The 21,914-nt window shown below is 41.7% G+C and overlaps 1 long non-coding RNA gene across 1 annotated transcript; it reads right to left on the bottom strand.

Moving 5' to 3' along the window:
• Window positions 1-766: 766 nt before the first annotated feature.
• LOC122462037 lies at window positions 767-21,663 on the bottom strand. Its single transcript, XR_006284361.1, has 3 exons — window positions 21,651-21,663; window positions 15,967-15,976; window positions 767-923 (listed from the first exon to the last, which is right to left on the bottom strand). It is a non-coding gene; the product is annotated as an uncharacterized LOC122462037 (long non-coding RNA).
• Between the last annotated feature and the right edge of the window lie 251 nt (window positions 21,664-21,914).

Below are 21,914 nucleotides of genomic sequence, written 5' to 3'. Positions count from 1 at the left end.
ACTTGGTCTGATAATCTGCGCTGAAGTTCAGCAAACTAGGCCCGTAGTTCTTCAATTCCAGCCATGGTAGGGTTCTTGACCAGGCCTGGACAGTGCTACCAGAACTCAATCAGTAAACCAATGGGGTAGACCCTGTGGATAGGATCCTGTTCATGATGCCAATTATGTAAGTGGGGGAATAGTCCCGCTATTGTGGGGAGCTTTCCTGGCTTCTGCACTACCCAGGTGAAGCGGGCTAGCGAAAGGATCTGAGTCCTCACTCCCACTTCCTTTACCCAGTGGCCTCCCTGCCCTTGAGGACTCACCTTCCACTCTCCTGTCTGGCAGAGTCCTCGTAACCCCAACAAGGCTGGGCCCAGGATTCCTGCGGGGCTTGACCCCCAACCCTGCTGTGGTCACCTAGGAGAGGGGCTAGGGTGTCCCCACTCCAGGGTATTCTCTCTGCCCTGGGCACTTCTCTGACCCACTGATCATTACATACAATTTGAAGCAAATGCAAGTTATGTAATCAACAATAAATTTTAAAAAGAATAAGGGAAAATGGGAAAGGTTAAAGGAAACACATCAACCCGCTCTGTGGCAGGCAACATCACAAACAGTTTCTCTGGAATGTCCGGGCAGTTCACAGTCTGTTCCTTGTAAGTCCCAGGCCTTCTTCTCAGGCCCTGGCTGTGCTGCAGGGATGCTGTGGGTTGGACATTCGCTCTGGTAGTGGCCACACACTCTCAAGCTCTAGGTGGCAGGGCCCTTCTTCCTAGCATTGCCCCCACCCTGTCAGGGTTACCAATCCCCCTCCGAGTCTGGCCTGCAGAGCCTCCTGGCTGAGGAGTCTCCCCGTGCTGGGCCCACTGCCCAGGGTCCCCCCTCACTCTCTCCAGCTGCTCATGACACCTGGCTCCGGACTGTTCCAGCCCCAACTCCAGCTCCAGCTCCACTCTGCCTCATCACAGCTGCTGCTCTGCCTCCAGCTCCCTGGGCTGCTTCTCTGGCCCTTCTGGTTGCTACAGCTCTGCTCCCAGGACAGGTCTGCTCTGCAGGCTGCTTCTGTGACTCTGCTCCCAGCACTGACCTGCTTTCTGGGCAGCTTTTCTGGCCTCTCTGGATCTGGTTTCTGCAGCTCTCCTCCCAGGGCGAGTCTGCTCTCTCTGGGCTGTGCCTCTGGCTTTGAGGCTGCAGCTCTGCTCCCAGGACAGGGCCTGCTCTCTCTGGGCTGCTTTTCTGGTTCCTCTGGATCTGGCACAGCTCTGCTCCCCAGCTCAGCTTGGGCGCCTGCTTTCTCCTTAGCTCAGCCCCAATCTGTCTGACCCAGGCAATTCCAGCTCACACGGAGGACGGGACCCCCCTGGCCTCCTGACTCCCTGATTAGCCTTCCCCCCCCTGTCATTCAGGCTGACCTGGAGCATTGGCCTCTCCCCATTGCTCCTAGGGACCGGCAGTCTCAGAGTCCTGATTCCCCATTGACCCTTCCCCCTTTTAGTACTGGGAGCTAGCAACTAAAACACCCCCACTGAATATTAATAAGGGGGAAACAGTCCCCTTACACATAGTATAAAGACATTTTAAATTATATCAGTTTATAATCCAATTTAAAACGTGTTTAGTCCAATAATGCATCATTTGCAAGTCTGTATAAACTCTGCAGTGTTTTGTTCATGAAAAGGATTCATTGACTAAGTTCCATGGTTGGTTCACAGGGATCAGCAACAAATCAACCCTTGAAGGTTCCCTTTGAGTTTCAAGTTCATTCAAAGGGAAACCTCACACCTATGTACCTTATGTACCTGTCTTTAAATTGGTCCTGGAGGTTCTTCCTGTGGGGTGGAGGGTTGGGAAAGAGATCTGTTTGGGAAAAATGAGCTTCAAAACCATGTGATCAACCTCCATCCTTGTTAATCAAACTTACACAAGGTTTGCACTTGCTTCCAGCGTCAAACCTACAACTTAGTTTGAGAGGCTTTGAGGTTCCATGTGAACATTTTGCACAGCTCTGTTTTTTGGAAAACACATGTGTAAGTGAACAGTAATCCCTAATTTAAAATGACCAATGGTAATTTTTAAATTTCGCACTTTGTGGATGATTTACAGTTTGATACCTGTAGTCAACGACTCTCATCAGCTTTCCTAAATGGCACAAAAAGGAAACATTGCTATGAACCATTGTGTTGCTTTTTGTCTCCTCTTCACTATATTTTACTTAACAGAGAACATGTATCATGGTAACCCATATGAGTCATTTTCTTCAATTTCATTTAAGAATCGTGGGGGATGGAGAGAAAGAGAAGAGAGAGCAGTACGATAATAATTAAAAACCCCAAGATAAGTTATTAACAAATGGTAAAAGAGAGAAAGGGAGAAATATAAACTAAATTTTAAAAAAATAATAGTAAAGCTTGTAAGTTAGCAACCACAGTGGTAGGACATGCTTGAACTTGTTCCTTTTCAACTATAAAATACATTTTTATAGTACAAACCTTGTCATTTTGGGATATTTTGGAACTCTCTTTTTGGATTACTCTGGCAGCTGAAGGAATAAAATAGGATTCTATTCTCCACTCGCCTCTGTAAGTATAAATATAAAATAATAATTAATAACAGAGTTATTAATAATAGAAGAGCCTGGGAAGGTTATTTAGAGATTAGTTGGAGGTAAACAATAAAGCAGGAGTAGCACTAGTTCTGAAAAAATATTTTGCTACTGGTTCATAGGACTTTTTGAAGAAATGGCTTATAGAGATTCTAGGGGCATAGGTCAAAATGTTTGAAGCTGGGTCTGTAAATTAAGTAATAAAATTCATATCTAGGCATCATCACAAGTGGCCTGATTTTCAGAGCACCCAAACTAGCTATTAAAGTTTAACGGAGAGCTGTAAGGGCTCTGCACCTGTGAAAAATCAGGTCATTCTGTGGCTATTCTAGTATATGGAATTAAACTGTACAAGTTGCAAAGTGAAATTCAGCCATCAGTTCATACTCCATGAGTGAGCAACTAAATACATTTTTTATTTTCCTGGTTGGTATTACAAAGATTTCCTCCTCATTCTCTATAGTTTTAGATTCATTCCCCTACATTTTTATTTCTGGTCTCAGTGTTCTTACAATGGCTTATCCTCTGAGCTCCTCATCTCTTTCACTGTGTCCCAGGTCTGGGTTCATACCTGTTGGTGGAAAAATTTCTTGAGAGTAGTAGCTTCAGAATCATTGTTTTGTTTTTTTTTCAGTTAATGAGTCTCTAAGCCTATGTTTATGCAAATCTGTTGTCAATACATAACTGTGAAATAGCACTCCCATTCCAGTCAAGTGGGTGTATCCAGTGAATTAACGGGCTATGCAAAGTTCACTGCACTCAGTGTATCATTGGAATCTATTCATACGTACATTTTGTTTCTCAGGGAGTTGAGAGTAATGTTTGTTAAATTGTATGCCCTGGTCTAGGGCTTGTGCCAGGTTTGTTGTGGCTACAAGAAAAACAAAACAATTTTTCTGTTGTGAAAGGAAAGATGTGTTATATATGCAGCAAAATTGTACATCACAAAGTCAATTTCCCATCACTGACTGTCAAACTTCATGTTCCAAAATCTTAAGTCAATTGTCATGATTTTCTACAATCATCTGGGTATTTCTGTTCTTTATATACTCCATGGATAGTGTGCAAACTTCCCTTAACTGCATTAAATACTTCAGATTTTAAAAACAAGATTACATACTGTAAACTTTGAAATTTCCCTGCAATAGAAGTACACCTTTTATCAGCCCCAGATATGTTCCAGGAGAACAGACCTGTGATACATGCATTCATTTTCCCCCTTAGGGACAGGAAGATATTTAGAAGTTAGCACCTTGTTTACCTATAGGAACCAAAACTGATACAACTATAATTATTTTCTTTTCCATGGACTTATAGATATTGAACAAAATCTCATTTTTCTGGGCCTCAGTGCTGCTGAATTGAACACCTGCTTTCTTTTTGTGCATTAGTTTAAAAAAAAAAACATTGTTTCTGGATTTCTAGCTCATGATCCTGGCTTTGGCCACTGTGAAATTGAGCTAATCCATTGCCACTGAAAAATTCTTGGCTTTTTGTGTGAGCTGGGTTGTTTAGCTTCATGGAATGAGTACCGACTGTGTCCAGTGTTTCTAAGCCTGCTCTGATACTGGGTTCTTCCCAACCTTTTCCTGCTTCTGAGTCTACTTATGATTAGACAGCCTAATGCACAACATTTTTGGTGTGTGTCTCTGAGAAGGTTGGGACTGGGACACTGCTGGATATAGAAATGCTTTCCCAAAACTCTCTTGTTGTGTTGAGTTTGTTTCATGCCTCATTTCAGTGCTCTGCAGACTCCCCATCTGGTTATGAGTAAACATGTTTATTTGTTTGTCTTTAAAAGGGGGAGGTGCATCTCCAGTGCTGATGACTCTTAGTTTTAAAATGCATTCAGTCATGACCCTTACAGCCCGGAGTCCATACAAGTAAAGCAATCACTTAAAAATATGACAGGTTTCAGAGTAGCAGCCGTGTTAGTCTGTATTCGCAGAAAGAAAAGGAGTACTTGTGGCACTTTAGAGACTAACAAATTTATTTGAGCATAAGCTTTCATGAGCTACAGCTCACTTCCTGTAGCTCACGAAAGCTTATGCTCAAATAAATTTGTTAGTCTCTAAGGTGCCACAAGTACTCCTTTTCTTTTTACTTAAAAATATGTAACAGATACAGGTTTTCTGTATCATTATCTGTATCAACTGTTCATTATTAGCTGATCCTTCTGAGCAGTGCTCAATAAAATTGGATTGTACCATATGACGATGAATTTCTCCTAAATGATTAACTCCTTTTATTTTAGAAATTGCTGTTTGGTGTCATGTTCTTATGAATGATGAGCTGCTGTGCATTTATTCTGAATAGGAAGTTTGTGTTATTTTACTACATACTTAAACATGATACATTTTCTCTTACTAGTAGCTTGGTCATTGCTTCAGCAGATGTGTATTATTGTAAAACATCTCAGTAAAAAGAATGTTTAAAAACAAGGATATATAGTGATTAGAAGAGGCAGAGAAAGAAAACAAAGAAAAAGATATGCATATAAAAAGAAGCAATGATTAGAGACAGGAAAACAATAATGAGATTAAGCAAGCATTATTTTTTATTTATTTCATGCCAAAAGTATGATACAACTTCCAGAGATGTATGAAGACAAAGCCACTGCCCAAAGAGTTTATAATCAAACTAAATTATGTACAAATGAGGGGCAGGTGCTGGTTGATGAGTTTTGTAAATTGCTGCCAGTGTCTAACCTCCCTTTTCCAAGCAAAAATTAGAAGCTAGTAGCAAATGGTCCATGATGCCATGATTTAGGACAAAGGATTGCAGACACTGCACTTTTTCTCTGATAGATTGGTTCTTCTTGTCCATAAACATGGGAAGTATGTCAATCTTCATTCTGGTAGACTTTTCTGTACAATTGGCTTTCCAGAGGTGCATGAAAATGTTGTAAAATATTTCAGGTTCCTCCTCTCTGATTGAAGCAAAAAGGTTATGGGAAACTTTTTTTCCCACTTCAAACCCCTCTTCTCCAAAGACCCACACAGCTCACCACTCTTCCCTAAATTATTCAACATTTACAATGAATAGTTGGGAGGATGGACTGATGAGATATCATAGGCTGAGATGCAACCAGTTCCAAGACAATCAGATTGTCATTTCCTTTGCATCAACAGCTTCATTTCTCAGTTTCTCAATGCCTAGATGACAGCAGCACTTTTGAAAGTGGTTAGATTAAGCTGGACCCCAGAAAAACAGAGAAGTTACTGGTGGATGAATTTGAAGATTTTTCCTTCTGTCGACCACTGTCTAACACATCTAAAATCAGATTATTTAATCAGTCTGCAGCCTAGGTAGTCTTTTGGACTACTCAGTTCTATTGGTCGATCAGAAGAACAGTTATTGAACTTTATCCTAAAGGATGCAGATGGTGATCCATACCCGCGTGACATCTAGATTATTTTAACTCATTCTAAGTAGGAATCAAACTACACATATTGAAAAATCTCCAACTGGTACTAAAACTGGTAGCTGATCTGTTTATCAATACAGGACAGTGGAAACATGTCACCTCAATGCTCCACTCTCTCAACTGGCTCCCACTTAAATAGAGAGTCCAGTTCAATAGCTCCAATTATCATGTTAGATGGCTCCTCCATGACCATGGCTTTTTAAAACAGCTATGCTCCACTGAAACAAGGAAATTGTCAACCAATGTATGGAGGCTCATGATTGCAGAAGACTGAACTTTCTCTGTAGCTGGACCTAGAGTATGTAACTGAGTCTTGCAAGAGATGAATGACCATTAAAATAATCAGCTTCAGAATCAAATACAATATTTCCTCCTTCAATTTATCTTTCCCTCTTTCTTCACACACATGCATATGCATGAAAGACCCTCTCTTTCACACAGACAAATAAACTAAAGAATCAAACTATTTCCCATGAAAGCTGGGAAGAACGTGAAAGATTATTAGAGTGATTCCTGTTTCTAGAACTTGGAAGGTCATGATATAAAGTTCAAATTAATACAGAAAGTAGGATGGTTTTATACTTAAGTCATTGGACTGGAGCTTAAATCTAGGTTCAGTTTCAAGCTCTGCCACAGACTTTCTATTGGTCTTCTCACAAGGAACTTAATCTCTCTGGGCTTCAGTTTTACCTATAAAATAGAGATAATACTTCCTTTCAATCAATCTTTGTCTGTATTGTCAATTTAAACTGTAAGCTCTCTGTGGCAGTTACTGTTTCTTAGTATTGTGTTGTGGTTTGGGTTAGACATTGTCATGGTGTAACACTGATCCATAAAGGGTTAAGCAACATGCAGGCTAAATGATGACCCAAATTCTCCCTTTAAAGACTTTTTAGGAAAGTATATAAATGGTAATAAGGGCTATTCCTTAAAAATAGCTAGCAAAGCCATGTTAGATAGTCTAGAGCTTAGAAATGTAGACTTGTATCATTAAAGAATTGGAAGAAGATAGTGACTGTGGTAGTCTGTTTACCTATATCTTGTTAGAGGTCAACAATGTAACTAGATGGTTCCTGTCTGTTATTATGTTCTATTGATTCAAAGATTAAAAGGGAATATTAACATTCCTAGGGAGGTGGTAGAATCTCCTTCCTTAGAGGTTTTTAAGGTCAGGCTTGACAAAGCCCTGGCCGGGATGATTTAACTGGGACTTGGTCCTGCTTCGAGCAGGGGGTTGGACTAGATGACCTTCTGGGGTCCCTTCCAACCCTGATATTCTATGATTCTATGATTCTATGATTCAGATGAATTGTGAATGTGGTAATATCATTGTCTTCATTTATCTTTGAAGTATGTAACAAACTACCTGTAAATGGTGGGAGATGGGCAGTTGCCTTATGCTAATTCATGTAGCTAATTACCAGTGATGATTCGGAAATAGGAGGTCTACTTCAAAGCCACAGTGATTCACTCAAGGGGCACGGGCTGCCAAGAGGCTGACAGAGAACTATAAAAAGAACTCTAAGGCCCTGATCCTGTATCTCAGATCTGCTTAAGCTTCTTCAGGGGAAGATTGAGTCGCAAGACTGAGGTACGCACTTCCAGACTGGGTCACCTGTTATTGGACATTGGACTATGACCTATGCAACTAATTCTGAAACAACTCTTTGCAACTCTAAAGCTCACCATCCTTACTACAAAACTGACCTAAGAACTTTATTCATAATTGTATGTATAATGGTCTTTTAACCACAATACTCTCTCTCTCTCTTTTCTTTTTTAAATAAATCTTAGTTCAGTTAATTAGAATTGGCTGTAAGCATGTATTTGGGTAAGATCTGAAATATTCATTGACCTGGTGGGCAATGGGTCTGATCCTTTGGGATTGCTAGAACTTTTTATATGATGAACAAGATTTTCAGTAATCCTCGTCATACTTGACTTGGCTGTCTGGGCAGGAGCCCAAGCTTGGGTTACTTTAAGGGAACTGTGTTTTGGCTTCTGGGTAACCAGTAAGATATTGTAGAAGCTGTTTTGTTGCTCAATTGGTAAATCTAAGTATTAGAAATAACCTCCAGTTTGGGGGACTGCCCCATTCTTTGCAGTTTGTCCTGATTGAGGAATCTCAGTGTGGCCCCCCGAGACTCCTGTCACATATGGGTTGGGTGTAACCACTTCCTTTGATTTAGAATGAATGCAAAGAAGTGACTGAAATGTTAGAAAGGTCAGAATAGGAATTCCAGTTCTAGGAGCCAAATAGAAGAAGATATGGAAGTAAGAATGAGAGATGGAAACAAGCAAGGTGGTTAGTTATAGAATCCTAGAATATCAGGTTTGGAAGGGACCTCAGGAGGTCATCTAGTCCAACCTGCTGCTCAAAGCAGGACCAATCCCCAACTAAATCATCCCAGCCAGGGCTTTGTCAAGCCTGACCTTAAAAATATCTAAGGAAGGAGATTCCACCACCTCCCTAGGTAATGCATTCCAGTGTTTCACCACCCTCCTAGTGAAAAAGTTTTTCCTAATATAGAACCTAAACCTCCCCCACTGCAACTTGAGACCATTACTCCTTATTCTATCATCAGCTACCACTGAGAACAGTCTAGATCCATCCTCTTTGGAACCCCCTTTCAGGTAGTTGAAAGCAGCTATCAAATCCCCCCTCGTTCTTCTCTTCCGCAGACTAAACAATCCCAGTTCCCTCAGCTTCTCCTCATAAGTCATGTGTTCCAGTCCCCTAATCATTTTTGTTGCCCTCCGCTGGACTCTTTCCAATTTTTCCACACCCTTCTTGTAGTGTGGGGCCCAAAACTGGACACAGTACTCCAGATGAGGCCTCACCAATGTCGAAGAGAGGGGAACGATCACGTCCCTTGATCTGCTGGCAATGCCCCTACATATACATCCCAAAATGCCATTGGCCTTCTTGGCAACAAGGGCACACTGGTGACTCATATCCAGCTTCTCGTCCACTGTAACCCCTAAGTCCTTTTCTGCAGAACTGCTGCCTAGCCATTCGGTCCCTAGTCTGTAGCAGTGCATGGGATTCTTCTGTCCTAAGTGCAGGACTCTGCACTTGTCCTTGTTGAACCTCATTAGATTTCTATTGGCCCAATCCTCTAATTTGTCTAGGGCCCTCTGTATCCTATCCCTACCCTCCAGCGTATCTACCTCTCCTCCCAGTTTAGTGTCATCTGCAAACTTGCTGAGGGTGCAATCCACACCATCCTCCAGATCATTTATGAAGATATTGAACAAAACCAGCCCAAGGACCGACCCTTGGGGCACTCCACTTGATACCGGCTGCCAATTAGACATGGAGCCATTGATCACTACCCGTTGAGCCTTACAATCTAGCCAACTTTCTATCCATCCTAGAGTCCATTCATCCAGCCCATACTTCTTTAACAAGAATACTGTGGGAGACCATGTCAAAAGCTTTGTAAAGTCAAGGAACAACACGTCCACCACTTTCCCCTCATCCACAGGGACAGTTATCTCATCATAGAAGGCAATTAGATTAATCAGGCATGACTTGCCCTTGGTGAATCTATGCTGCCTGTTCCTGATCACTTTCCTCTCCTCTAAGTGCTTCAGAATTGATTCCTTGAGGACCTGCTCCATGATTTTTCCAGGGACTGAGGTGAGGCTGACTGGCCTGTAGTTCCCAGGATCCTCCTTCTTCTCTTTTTTTAAAGATGGACACTACATTAGCCTTTTTCCATTAGGACTTCCCCCGATCACCATGAGTTTTCAAAGATAATGTGACTTATGTGACTTGGAAGAGCAAAAGGGAATGAAAAAAGTCAAGAGCACAGGGGTAGGCAGGGAGATAATTTATGCAGAGCCTTGAAGTCCTGGACAAGGAACTCAGATATGATACAGAAAGTGAGAGGAATGCAGTAAAGGGATGTGAAAATGTCTGACTATGGTCAATATGATGAAAAGGTGGAAAGGAGGAGATAGCAGTAATCTAGTCAAGGGTTGATAAACACAATGAGAGAGAGGGAGAGAGAGAGAGAGAGAGAGAGAGGTAAATATGCAAAATACAATAGAAAAACTAGAGAAGGGGAAAAGGAAGCAACAAGAATAAGCAAAAGAATAAGAAAAAATTTGAAAGAATCAATATAACATGATGAATAGTTAAAACTATAGACCAGGGATTGGCAAACTTTGGCCCGCAGCCCACCAGGGTAAGCCCCCTGGCAGGCAGAGCCAGTTTGTTTACCTGCAGCGTCCGCAGGTTTGGCCGATCACAGCTCCCACTGGCCGCGGTTCGCCACTCCAAACCAATGGGGGCTGTGGGAAGTGGCACAGGCCAAGGCCTGTGCTGGCCACCGCTTCCCACAGCCCCCATTGGCCTGGAGCACCAAACCGCAGCCAGTGGGAGCCGCGATCAGCCAAATCTGCAGACATGGCAGATAAACAAACCAACCCAGCCCACCAGAGGGCTTACCCTGGTGGGCGGTGGGCCAAAGGTTGCCGATCCCTGCTATAGACACAGCTGAAGGTATGAACGTTGTAATTCTTACCACACTTTCCATGATTCCTTGTCATATTATAAAGTACGTATTTCTTGCTGTTATCTGGTGAAAACTGGAACTAAGACAACTGAGAAGGATACACAATGGAAAGACAGTCTTTTATAGTATTTACAATGTTATCACAGGTGGAGATGTACAGCACCACTATAAATTCCCCAAAGAATGAATGATGATCTCATATGTATGCTGCTCAGCTTTAAGAATTGGAAACCTGGTCAGATTTAATAACTCAGGGAACAAATGTATCTTCTAGTTCCATGAAACAAAAATAGATCAAATGAAATACACTATGTGAAGGCAAACAGTAATAGGTATTTATGTAATACACACACCGCAGTGTCTTAGTTTCAATACTGTGGTGAAACTGTATAACGAAGTATGAGTCTGCAGCTTTGAACACTTATTGGGAACAAATAAAAGTCTGTTAGATACAAAATCAATGTTGCACCTGTTGCCTGATCTATAGACTATGTATTAATTATATTGATTACTTAAGAATCCTCAGTTATTACTTTGAGCATTGACAGAGCTTTTTAATCTAGAAATAGAGAGCCAGCATCCAAGAAAGGTGCTGCCTGTGAAACAGTTAATGCCCTTCATGTCATAGGGCATGCTGGGAAATAGTTCCAAGGCAATATGTAATTTGAACTACAACTACATTTGAAAGACAAAAGAAGCATCAGTGAAATGGGGGAGTGGTCCTAACGGAAGGAGTTCAGCTTGAAAAAGCATGTGGTGAGAAAAACCTTTGCTTTGAATTCATTTAGCTTGTTAAGTAAACAAGGTTTACTATGGTAAAACAATGGTAGTTTTCAGTTTACCTTTTATTTCTTTATTTTCTTTTATTCTGACTTTTATGCCTCATTATTTATAATCACTTAAAATCTATCTTTCTTTAGTTAATAAACTTGTTTTATTGTTTTATCTAAACCAGTGTGTGCTTGGACTGAAGTGTCTGGAACTTCCATTTGAGATTACAGGGTTTGTGCATATCATTTTCTGTGAATGAAATGACAGATTTTTGTATGAGCCTTCACTGCACAGAAAGAAAGAGCTGTGCAGTACAAGATGCACATTTCTGGGGACTAGTCTAGATTTGCTGTATAATTCAGGAATGGCTGTCTAGAAGCATGCATATCATTCATCTGGGAGTGATTTTGCATGGTAGAGCTTTGTGTGAACAGGCCAGGAGAGGTTGTTTTCACAGCAAAGTAATGTGAAAGGCATCCCAGGTTGGAGTGTTGAGAGGACACAGCTGTTCAACTGCCAAGACTGTACCCTTGGGGAATGTCATATAGGTATTCCTATTTTTTTCTGTAATATATCATACACTTGCTTTTCTTAGATTTGGTCTTGTTTCCATTGAAATCAATGGCAAAAGTCCCAGGGATTTCAGTGCAGTCAGGGTTGGGCTTATATAATTTGTCTCTGAAACCATCAACAACATACTAGGGAAGTATCTTTCAATGCATCCTTTACATACAGACTTTTAGAGAAGTACTGTATATTAATTATCTTGATTATTTCCACAGAGAATACTTATACATAGATCTGAAACTCTTATCAGAGTAAATATTAAGAAGGGGAAATACATAAACATATCGGAGAAAAATATCTTTAGGCAATTGAAACAATTATTGTATATGCTGCTATTGGAAAACTGCCTAATTCTAGAATTGTACTTTGAGCATGCCCTTGGCTATAAACTTAGAAAGCATCAGCTTATCATATGCAAAGAGGATCAAGAACTTAATCTGCACTGCAAGGTTTAAACTATTTTCCCCTGGAAATCATTAAATTTAAAAATGGATCATACAACTGTTTTGTTAGCCAACTCAGATGACTGCTTAAAATCACATAGACTTCCAGATCAATGACAATAACTTGTTTCAGCTCCCTGGTAGACATATTTCCTTAATCCATATTTGTCTCCAGCAATTGATATCATACTGAGATTGTTCTTTAACTGCTTAACTATGATCCAGTTACCATCATACACACACGTGTGAGCACACACACAAACTTCTGGGCTGTGCTTTAAATATTTACCACTGAAAAGGAATAGTCAAGATTTAATGAATTTGAGGAATTATAAAGTACAATCCTATCCAATTTTGCAGTTAGCGTATTATACATCAGCCAGTCAGAATCCATTTCCACTTGGCAGTACTTCATATTAAACCTGTACACAGTGTTAACATTTCACTGTGATCAGAAAGATTTTTTTTCTAAATAACATTTAATTCACTCATTAAGTGGAAAAGAAGAGTACTTAGTGCCAAAGGGAGGGTTTGCCTGGAGAAACAAACCAGTTATTTGGGGGCTGGGGAGAGAGCAGAGGAAGAATTGAGACAGATAATTGGTTGGAGAATCATGTGAGCATAGCTCGGAGGGCAGAAAGAATGGAAATGAGAGAAGAGATTGTTGGATTCTTGGGGTATGGAGAAGTAGAGAAATGGTTGGGGTCCGAACACTGATGGGATTGTGTGGGGCAGGAGATAAATGGCAGGTTAGAGAAGGATGGACCAACTGGGATGAGGATGAATGAGGGAGAAACAAAGTGCTGTCATTTGTATTTGAATATTTTCATGGGCTTTTTTTTGTGTGTGTGCCGAATGAGAATAGCATGATGTCTTCTGAAGCAAAGGAATTTGGTTGGTGATTAGGTGGTGGTGTAAAAGAATATAATTTGACACAGGCAAATTATTATAGGAGTGTCAATAAATTGTGTTTTGGTATCATTTTTAGTTCTTTTTGTATTGTTTTGTTTATTTTTTTAATTAAAAGCTATGTCTAAAATCTTCTAAAATGTCGGAAGTTTGCACCTGTTATTTTACAATTTGCCAGGAAAGGACCCACATTTAGATTGCTCTTGCCAAGCCACAGCATCCCCACTTTTATCTGGAAAACTATGAAACTGGCATGATCTCATGTAAATAATGTGCTTGATTTGGCAGTACTTCTTGTCGGAGCACAGTTTTAATGAGTGTTTTTTATTTTACTGGCATAGAAAGATATGGAAAAATCTGGTTGGAACAGAATTAATTTGGGGAAAAAAAGAAAAAGAAAGATGGGAAAATCTATGTGGGGGTAACATTTTGCCCTAACAATATTAAAGTATATGGTGAAAAACAGGGCATTTGTTCTGAAAGACTGAATACAGAGTGCAAGTGGGATTCCTAAAGCTTATTCATTTCACCTGAGGCACGACATCCAAATAGCAAACAACAATTGATATTTAATTCAGATAATAATGTATCTTACTGCTGTACTCTCTCTCTCTCTCTCTCTCTCTCCCTTTTTTTTTTAAAGGAATCTCCAAATAAATGACTTTTCTTCCTTCCGAATCACAGATAGATAATATTGTAAATCAGCATTTCCAATATTTGCTTTGACACAATTGCATTTGACTCCATATATTTATTGATACTGATGTATATTTAAAGGCCTGATATAAAGCCCATTGAGTTCATGGAAGTTAAGTCAATCCCTAGGCATTTCAGTGCTCAGTTCTACAAGGTGCTGAGTGCCAGAGCTGTGTGAATAACTGATTTTTTTGGTTTGGTTGCCAAACTGAAAAGTAGGGGAAAAATTATTTGGGGTCAAATGAAATATTTTGTTCAATCTGAAATGAAATGTTCGGTTTGATGGGTGGGGGTTAACCTTTTAAAAAATAAAATTGCAGGAAATTCAGAACAAACAGATGTTTTGAATAAAAAAATAGAAATGTTTTATTTAGAAATTGCTGAAACTAAACATTGAGTTTTTTACTGAATAAATCAATAAATTTGATCCAAATTTGCTAAATGTTTTGGTCAACCTAAATCTGCATTTACTGGCCAAAAAACCTGAACATTTTCACCCACCTCTGCTGAGTGCCCTCAGCTGCCACAGAAGTCATTAAGAGTTGAGGGTGCACAGGATCTCAAAGAAATGCTGAGCACCTTGTAAGATCTTGCCTTTAGTAAAAAGGGAAGTTCGTCTTCCATTTGAATGAACGCAGTGCATGAGAGTGTATGCAGGATTACATGCAGAACTGGGCAAATAATCAAAAGCAAAACTACTCAAAAATAGTTCAACAAAATTTTTGACAAATTCATTGTGGGTGTGTGTGCATGTGCAGTATCCATCTAGCTGTATAAGGTGTGCAGATAATGGGAAAAATCAATGAACATATTTGTTTAGAGAAAATATTCTGAAAATGGTCAAATCAATTATTTGATGAACATTATTCAGCCAGCTCTACTCATCAGATTCAGTTCTGTGACTGTTGCATCGAATTTTTTAGAGCTTAGACAGGATTTAAATGTTGCATAGAGCTTCTGCTGGTTTTCCACACAGATGTAAATTTCACTTTTATTCCTTCTCTATGTCACTACAGATATAGAATCTGATTTGCCTAATGTATGCGTGATCTTGCTAAATGCCACAAATCATCCTCATACATCTCATTATAGCAATGGACATTGGTTGCGTTTGACTCAAGTAGTTTTTGTGTATAGTTGTTAAAGGGAAAAACATTTTTATGTATTTTACATATTGAGAAAGTGTTGGAAACTAGAGTAACTCTGGAATTGATTATTTTATTGACACAGGGTTTAAAATGTGCTTCGTCTGTAACAGTACAGAAGTGACAAGATCACTGCCTCAAAGAGTTTTTAATCTAAGGGTATGTCTACACTACAAACTCTTGCCTACACAAATTACATTGTCATAAAGCCATCACAATTAGTGTGTTGCTGGTGTGTGTGCATACTTGGCTCATTGTACTGGCGCTGCGCATACTCAACAGGATTGCTTGTTTCACTGCACAGTATGGTGCAACTTATGTAGGTATTCCAGTCTGCAACCCACCTTCGTCGAGAGCACTGCCTTTTGAGAAGTTTTATCAATGCATGGTGGGGCAGAAATGAGTGATGCAGGGGTGACTGGGACTGTGGGATCAAGTTCTCATCATGCAACTTTCTCCACCCCATTATGCTATCTCTATCCCGTAATTTGCACACCTATTTTGAAATCCCAAGTCCCCGTATAGGACTTGTTGCTGTCTTCCATCTCTGACAGAAGCATGGAGACCGCACAGCTCTGCACTATAATCATAACCATTGCAAGCTCAGGACGCATACTCTTTCAGTCTTTGCAGAGCTGCAAGAGGGAGCCATGAGGAACAAGACAATTTCCTGGAGGTCAGATTGCTGTGGCACATAGGGGGAACCAGTTCAATATTGTTGGTGGCATTCATGGAGTAGCTGCAAATGGTGAGGCACCACTTCTGGGCCCAAGAAACTAGCAATGACAGGTGGCAGGAGAGACAGAAGCTCTCAAAAAGTGGGGGGAAGGCACCAATGCCTGAACCGTGAGCCTGCACCCCCCGACACCATCCCTTCTCCCCCGAACTCCTTCCCTCACACCACTCCTTCTCTTGAAGCCTTGCTGCCGTGCAGCCTCTTCCCTCCAGATCCCACCCTCTGCTCATTCCTCTCTGCCCCTTCCCCCCATCACTCACCTTTATGGTTGGTGAAAAGTGGGAGGGCATAGCCCTCCTACTTTGAAAAATTATGAGGCCATGGTCCCCGAGTCCCCCCTGTTCCGGTGCCCCTGACTGCTGGGATCGCAACATAATGTAGGCTTGGGATGATGAGCAATGGCTGCAGAACTTCAGATTCACGTACACATTCCTGGATCGGTGTGCTGAGCTTGACTTAGCCCTCCAGTGCTAAGCACACCAGAATGAGAGTTGCATTGACAGTGGAAAAGTGAGTGGTGATAACACTGTGGAAATTTACAACACTGGATTTCTGCTGGTCAGTGGGAAGTCATTTTGGAATTGAAAAATCCACTGTGGGGGCCATTGTCATGCAAGCGTGGAAGGCCATTAATCATCTCCTGCTATGCAGGACTATGATTCTCAGAAGTACAGGACATAATGGATGGATTTACATTAATGAGGTTACTACAGTGGACCAATAGATGGCATGCATATCCCTATTTTGGCACCAGCCTGCATTGCCTCAGAATACATCAACAGAAAGAGTTAATTTTGTTTGGTTATACAAGTACTGGTGGATCACCAGGGCTGCTTCATCAGCATTAGTGTTGGCTGGTCAGGGAAGGTGGATGACCTTCATCTTGATCACAGGACTGTTCAGAAAGCCACAAGCAGAGATATTCTTTCCTGACCTCTTAGTCCCCTAGCTCATGAAGCTATATACTGGACACCACAACACCACCAAGGAAAGAGTCAACTACCATCTCAGCAGGTGCAGAATGAGAATTGAATGTGCTTTTGGTAGATGGAAGTGACACTGACATTGTTTACTCACAAGATTGGCTCTCAGTGACAACAATATCCCAATGGTTATAGCTACCTGCATAATATCTGTGAAGCAAAGGAGGGAAAGTTGCCACTGGGGTGGAGGTGGAACGTCAGTCTGCTAATTTGGAACACACAAGGGTTATCAGAAGAGTTCAGTGCAGAACTAGATGGCTGAGGGAAACTTTGTAAGAGCACTTTAACAGCGAGTCACACTAATGTGTTGTGGTGTACTGTGCTCTATCTGGCCTTGCAGTCTGGGGGCCTGTTAGGAATTGTGTGGTGCACCTCAATGAATATAACACTGTCAATGCCCCTATTAATTTTGTAGTGCTTGCTGTACATTTGATTATTTCACTGTGTTTTTTACTGGTCCTATGAGTTGTATCACAATGTGGTGAAGCACTGAAATTGGTTACCTAAGGATGAGGTGGAATCTCCATCCTTAGAGGTTTTTAAGGCCCAGTTTGACAAAGCCCTGGCTGGGATGATTTAGTTGGGGTTGGTCCTGCTTTAAGCAGGGAGTTGGACTAGATGACCTTCTAAGGTCTCTTCCAACCCTAATCTTCTATGTGTTTACCTTTCCCTCAAAATATAAAGAAATTAATGGAAAATTATACTGTGTGATAAGTGTATAAAATTTGAGATGAATTTAGTTATCTTCCAAAAAAGAAAAATAACTAGATTGTGACTGGACAGACAGCATGGTCTAGTGGGTAGTGTTCAGGACAAGCCCTTAGATAACTTGAGTGTCAGCCCTAGTACAGGAATGCATCCGATGAAGTGAGCTGTAGCTCACAAAAGCTTATGCTCAAATAAATTGGTTAGTCTCTAAGGTGCCACTAGTACTCCTTTTCTTTTAGCCCTAATATTGCCACTGAACTGCCGTGTGACCTTGAACAAGTCACTTATTCTCTCTGTCCCTCTGTTTTCCCTCATGGGCTTTGTCAGTCCTGTCAACTTAGACTGTACACTCTTTGGGGCAGGGCCTGTCTTTTACTATGTGATTGTACAGTGCCCGACACAAAGGGACTCTGATCTTGGTGTGGGCTCTAGGTGTTATTGTAATCCCAGTACAAATAATAAAATAGCCTTTATGTGACAGCCCAGGGGAGAGGACACAATAACTCCTCTCCCCCCCGATCTTTTTCATGGTTGTATAAGTCCTGGCTAGTATCACAGTCCTATGCTCAAAGGGACTGTATGGACTGCTAATGTGTTGCACCTTCCCCACACATCCTTCCGTAAGCCATCCAGGAGATGCAAGTCTTAAATGGGTGAATTGCCGTCCATCAGCACAACTAGGAAGCCCCAGGATGCAGAGTGTGTCTTTGAGGCACAGCCTAGTGCTATCTGCAGCAGTAAGGCAGTGGATCTCTATACCAGTCCCTACAGTAATCATAATTATTTCTAAACAATTTCCTTATTTCATTTATATACAGGTTATAATAAATGTTTGCATGTTACACTCCAAGGGCTACAAAAGATTATGTGAAAAGTACAAGACAGACAAGAAAGCACTGTGCAGATCCCTCGTAGCCTAAAGGAATTAACCTTTTATTCATTTTTCCACTGAAATCATCTTTAATTTAGTTCTTCCAAGAGGAAATTTAACAACTAGAAACCAGCACACGTCAAAATGCCAGAAACTACCAGATAACTGAATTTAACTGAAGAATCAGTGACTGAATCAGTGACTCTATAGGTAAAGGCCAATAAAAAAGACTTAAAAAACAATAAATTCTATTTCATCTCTCACTATGAAATAGGACAGTAAATGGTGCCCAAAAACTCAGTTAACTTATTTCTTGACAGTCATGAGGAGATTGCTTAATTGAAGAGCTGTACAGAATGTTTTGCCACTCAGAATTCTCTAACCTGGATTTCACCTCTGCTTTAGATTACTGCAGCTTGGACTACAATGACTAAAATTAACTGAGCCTCAGAAAACCACAGCAGAAGAATTGAAACAGTCATACAACAAATGGATTTCACTGTTGGCACACACCATATTTAAATTTAATTATGAAAAACTGATGCAGATTTTGGTTTAGAAAACACATTGACACACATAACACATTCCCTATCATTAATTGGTACTTTAGTACTACAGTATTACTGCCATAAAATTAGAAGACTATGACACCGATACAATGCCGAAACATAGCAATTACTACCCAGAAACTTGTCTGATGGTCTGTCATCTTGTCAGGATTTTGCATCAGGTTGCAGTCTATACTGCAAGTGATCTCTTTGAGCTGATGACCCCTAACACATTTTCCCCCTAAGAGAATACATCCAATTCAAAACCCATATATGTGCTGTGCATGGATGGTTTCAGTGATTCTTTCCTACCTGCAGGCATTGCTCCTGCTTAGACTGAATTTTATATGCCATTGAGTTGCCTGGTTACCTAGGTTTAAGTTATCCTGCAATTCCCCATGGCATCTCTCATTTTACTTAATCTAAATAATCTGGGGCTATTTTGTAATTTTACATTCTGCCCTGATTAAGGGGGAGTGTGAAGTTGCATTGCTGCAGGAGAGGAGCAACTCAGAAGCATAAAAGCAATGTGGACACAAGAACAAATGGATATAAACTGGCCATCGGGAAGTTTAGACTTGAAATTAGATGAAGGTTTCTAACCACCAGAGGAGTGAAGTTTTGGAATAGCCTTCCAAGGGAAGCAGTGGGGGCAAAAGACCTATCTGGCTTCAAGATTAAACTGGATAAGTTTATGGAGGAGATGGTATGATGGGATAACATGATTTTGGCAATTAATTGATCTTTAACTATTCTTTGTAAATAGGCCCAACGGCCTGTGATGGGATGTTAGATGGGGTGGGATCTGAGTTACTACAGAGAATTCTTTCCTGGGTATCTGGCTGGTGAATCTTGCCCACATGCTCAGGGTTCAGCTGATCATCATATTTGGAGTCAGGAAGGAATTTTCCTCCAGGGCAGATTGGAAGAGGCCCTGGGGGTTTTCGCCTTCCTCTGTAGCATGGAGCACGGGTCACTTGCTGGTGGATTCTCTGCACCTTGAAGTCTTTAAACCATGATTTGAGGACTTCAATAGCTCAGACATAGGTGAGAGGTTTATTGCAGGAGAGAGTGGGTGAGATTCTGCATTGTGAAGGAGGTCAGACTAGATGAGCATAATGATGCCTTCTGACCTTAATATTCTTAGAATCATAGAATCATAGAATATCAGGGTTGGAAGGGACCTCAGGAGGTCACCTAGTCCAACCCCCTGCTCAAAGCAGGACCAATCCCCAATCAAATCATCCCAGCCAGGGCTTTGTCAAGCCTGACCTTAAAAACTTCCAAGGAAGGAGATTCTACCACCTCCCTAGGTAACGCATTCCAGTGTTTCACCACGCTCTTGGTGAAAAAGTTTTTCCTAATATCCAACCTAAACCTCCCCCACTGCAACTTGAGACCATTACTCCTTGTCCTGTCCTCTTCTACCACTGAGAATAGTCTAGAACCATCCTCTCTGGAACCACCTCTCAGGTAGTTGAAAGCAGCTATCAAATCCCCCCTCATTCTTCTCTTCCGCAGACTAAACAATCCCAGTTCCCTCAGCCTCTCCTCATAAGTCATGTGTTCCAGACCCCTAATCATTTTTGTTGCCCTTCGCTGGACTCTCTCCAATTTATCCACGTCCTTCTTGTAGTGTGGGGCCCAAAACTGGACACAGTACTCCAGATGAGGCCTCACCAATGTCGAATAGAGGGGAACGATCACGTCCCTCGATCTGCTGGCTATGCCCCTACTTATACATCCCAAAATGCCATTGGCCTTCTTGGCAACAAGGGCACACTGCTGACTCATATCCAGCTTCTCGTCCACTGTAACCCCTAGGTCCTTTTCCGCAGAACTGCTGCCTAGCCATTCGGTCCCTAGTCTGTAGCTCTGCATTGGGTTCTTCCGTCCTAAGTGCAGGACCCTGCACTTATCCTTATTGAACCGCATCAGGTTTCTTTTGGCCCAATCCTCCAATTTGTCTAGGTCCCTTTTTATCCTATCCCTGCCCTCCAGGATATCTACCACTCCTCCCAGTTTAGTATCATCTGCAAATTTGCTGAGAGTGCAATCCACACCATCCTCCAGATCATAAGCTAATACTAATAAGGGCAGTAAAAGCTGCCTCAGCAGAAGAAATATCACTCCCAATTTCTAATGCAAGGGAACCACAAAAACCTGAAGTTAAACCACAAAGGGGTTTAATGCAAGGGAACCACAAAAACCCAAAGACAAATTCTCTCTCTTTAAAAAAAGAAAAGGAGTACTTGTGGCACCCCAGAGACCAACCAATCCATTTGAGCACGAGCCCCCGTGAGCTACAGCCCACCCCATCGGATGCAACCGATGAAGTGAGCTGTAGCCCACGAAAGCCCACGCTCAAACAAACCGGCCAGTCTCTAAGGTGCCACAAGTACTCCCCTTCTTTTTGCGAATACAGACTAACACGGCTGTTACTCTGAAATCTCTCTTTAAAGAAAGAGATCGTGTATCAGCAAGACCAGTAGTCTCCTTGGTGGCTACAGAAACATACAGAATATTTGAGCACAATGGGAGATGTAAATAGGCCCAATAAACACTTCCAAAGTTCAATTTTAGATGTTCTGACAGACTAATTTTCAGCATCGGGCCCATTTTTGATAGGCAAAAAAAGGATGTAAGGCAGTGGTGGGCCACAGGTGGCCCGCCAGGGCAATCCACTGGCAGGCCGCCAGACAGCTTGCCCACACCTGCACGGCTGCAGCTTGCCCACACCTGCACGGCTGCCCGCAGTTCCCAGTGGCCGCGGTCCGCCATTCCCGGACAATGGGAGCTGCAGGAAGTAGAGGCCAGCATGGCCCTGCAGCCCACGCCGCTTCCTGCAGCTCCCATTGGCCAGAAACGGCGAACCGCAGCCACCGGAAACCGCAAGCAGCCGCGCAAATGCAAACAAACCGTCTGGCGGCCCGCCAGCAGACCACCCCGACAGGCCGTGTGTGGCCCGCAGGTTGTCCCCACTGATGTAAGGTATCCTTTTCA

Source organism: Chelonia mydas, chromosome 1 (assembly GCF_015237465.2).
Source record: "Chelonia mydas isolate rCheMyd1 chromosome 1, rCheMyd1.pri.v2, whole genome shotgun sequence".
NCBI classification, from domain to species: domain Eukaryota; kingdom Metazoa; phylum Chordata; order Testudines; family Cheloniidae; genus Chelonia; species Chelonia mydas.
The sequence above is the reverse complement of the archived record's forward strand: the minus strand, read 5'-3'. Positions and strand labels throughout refer to the sequence as shown.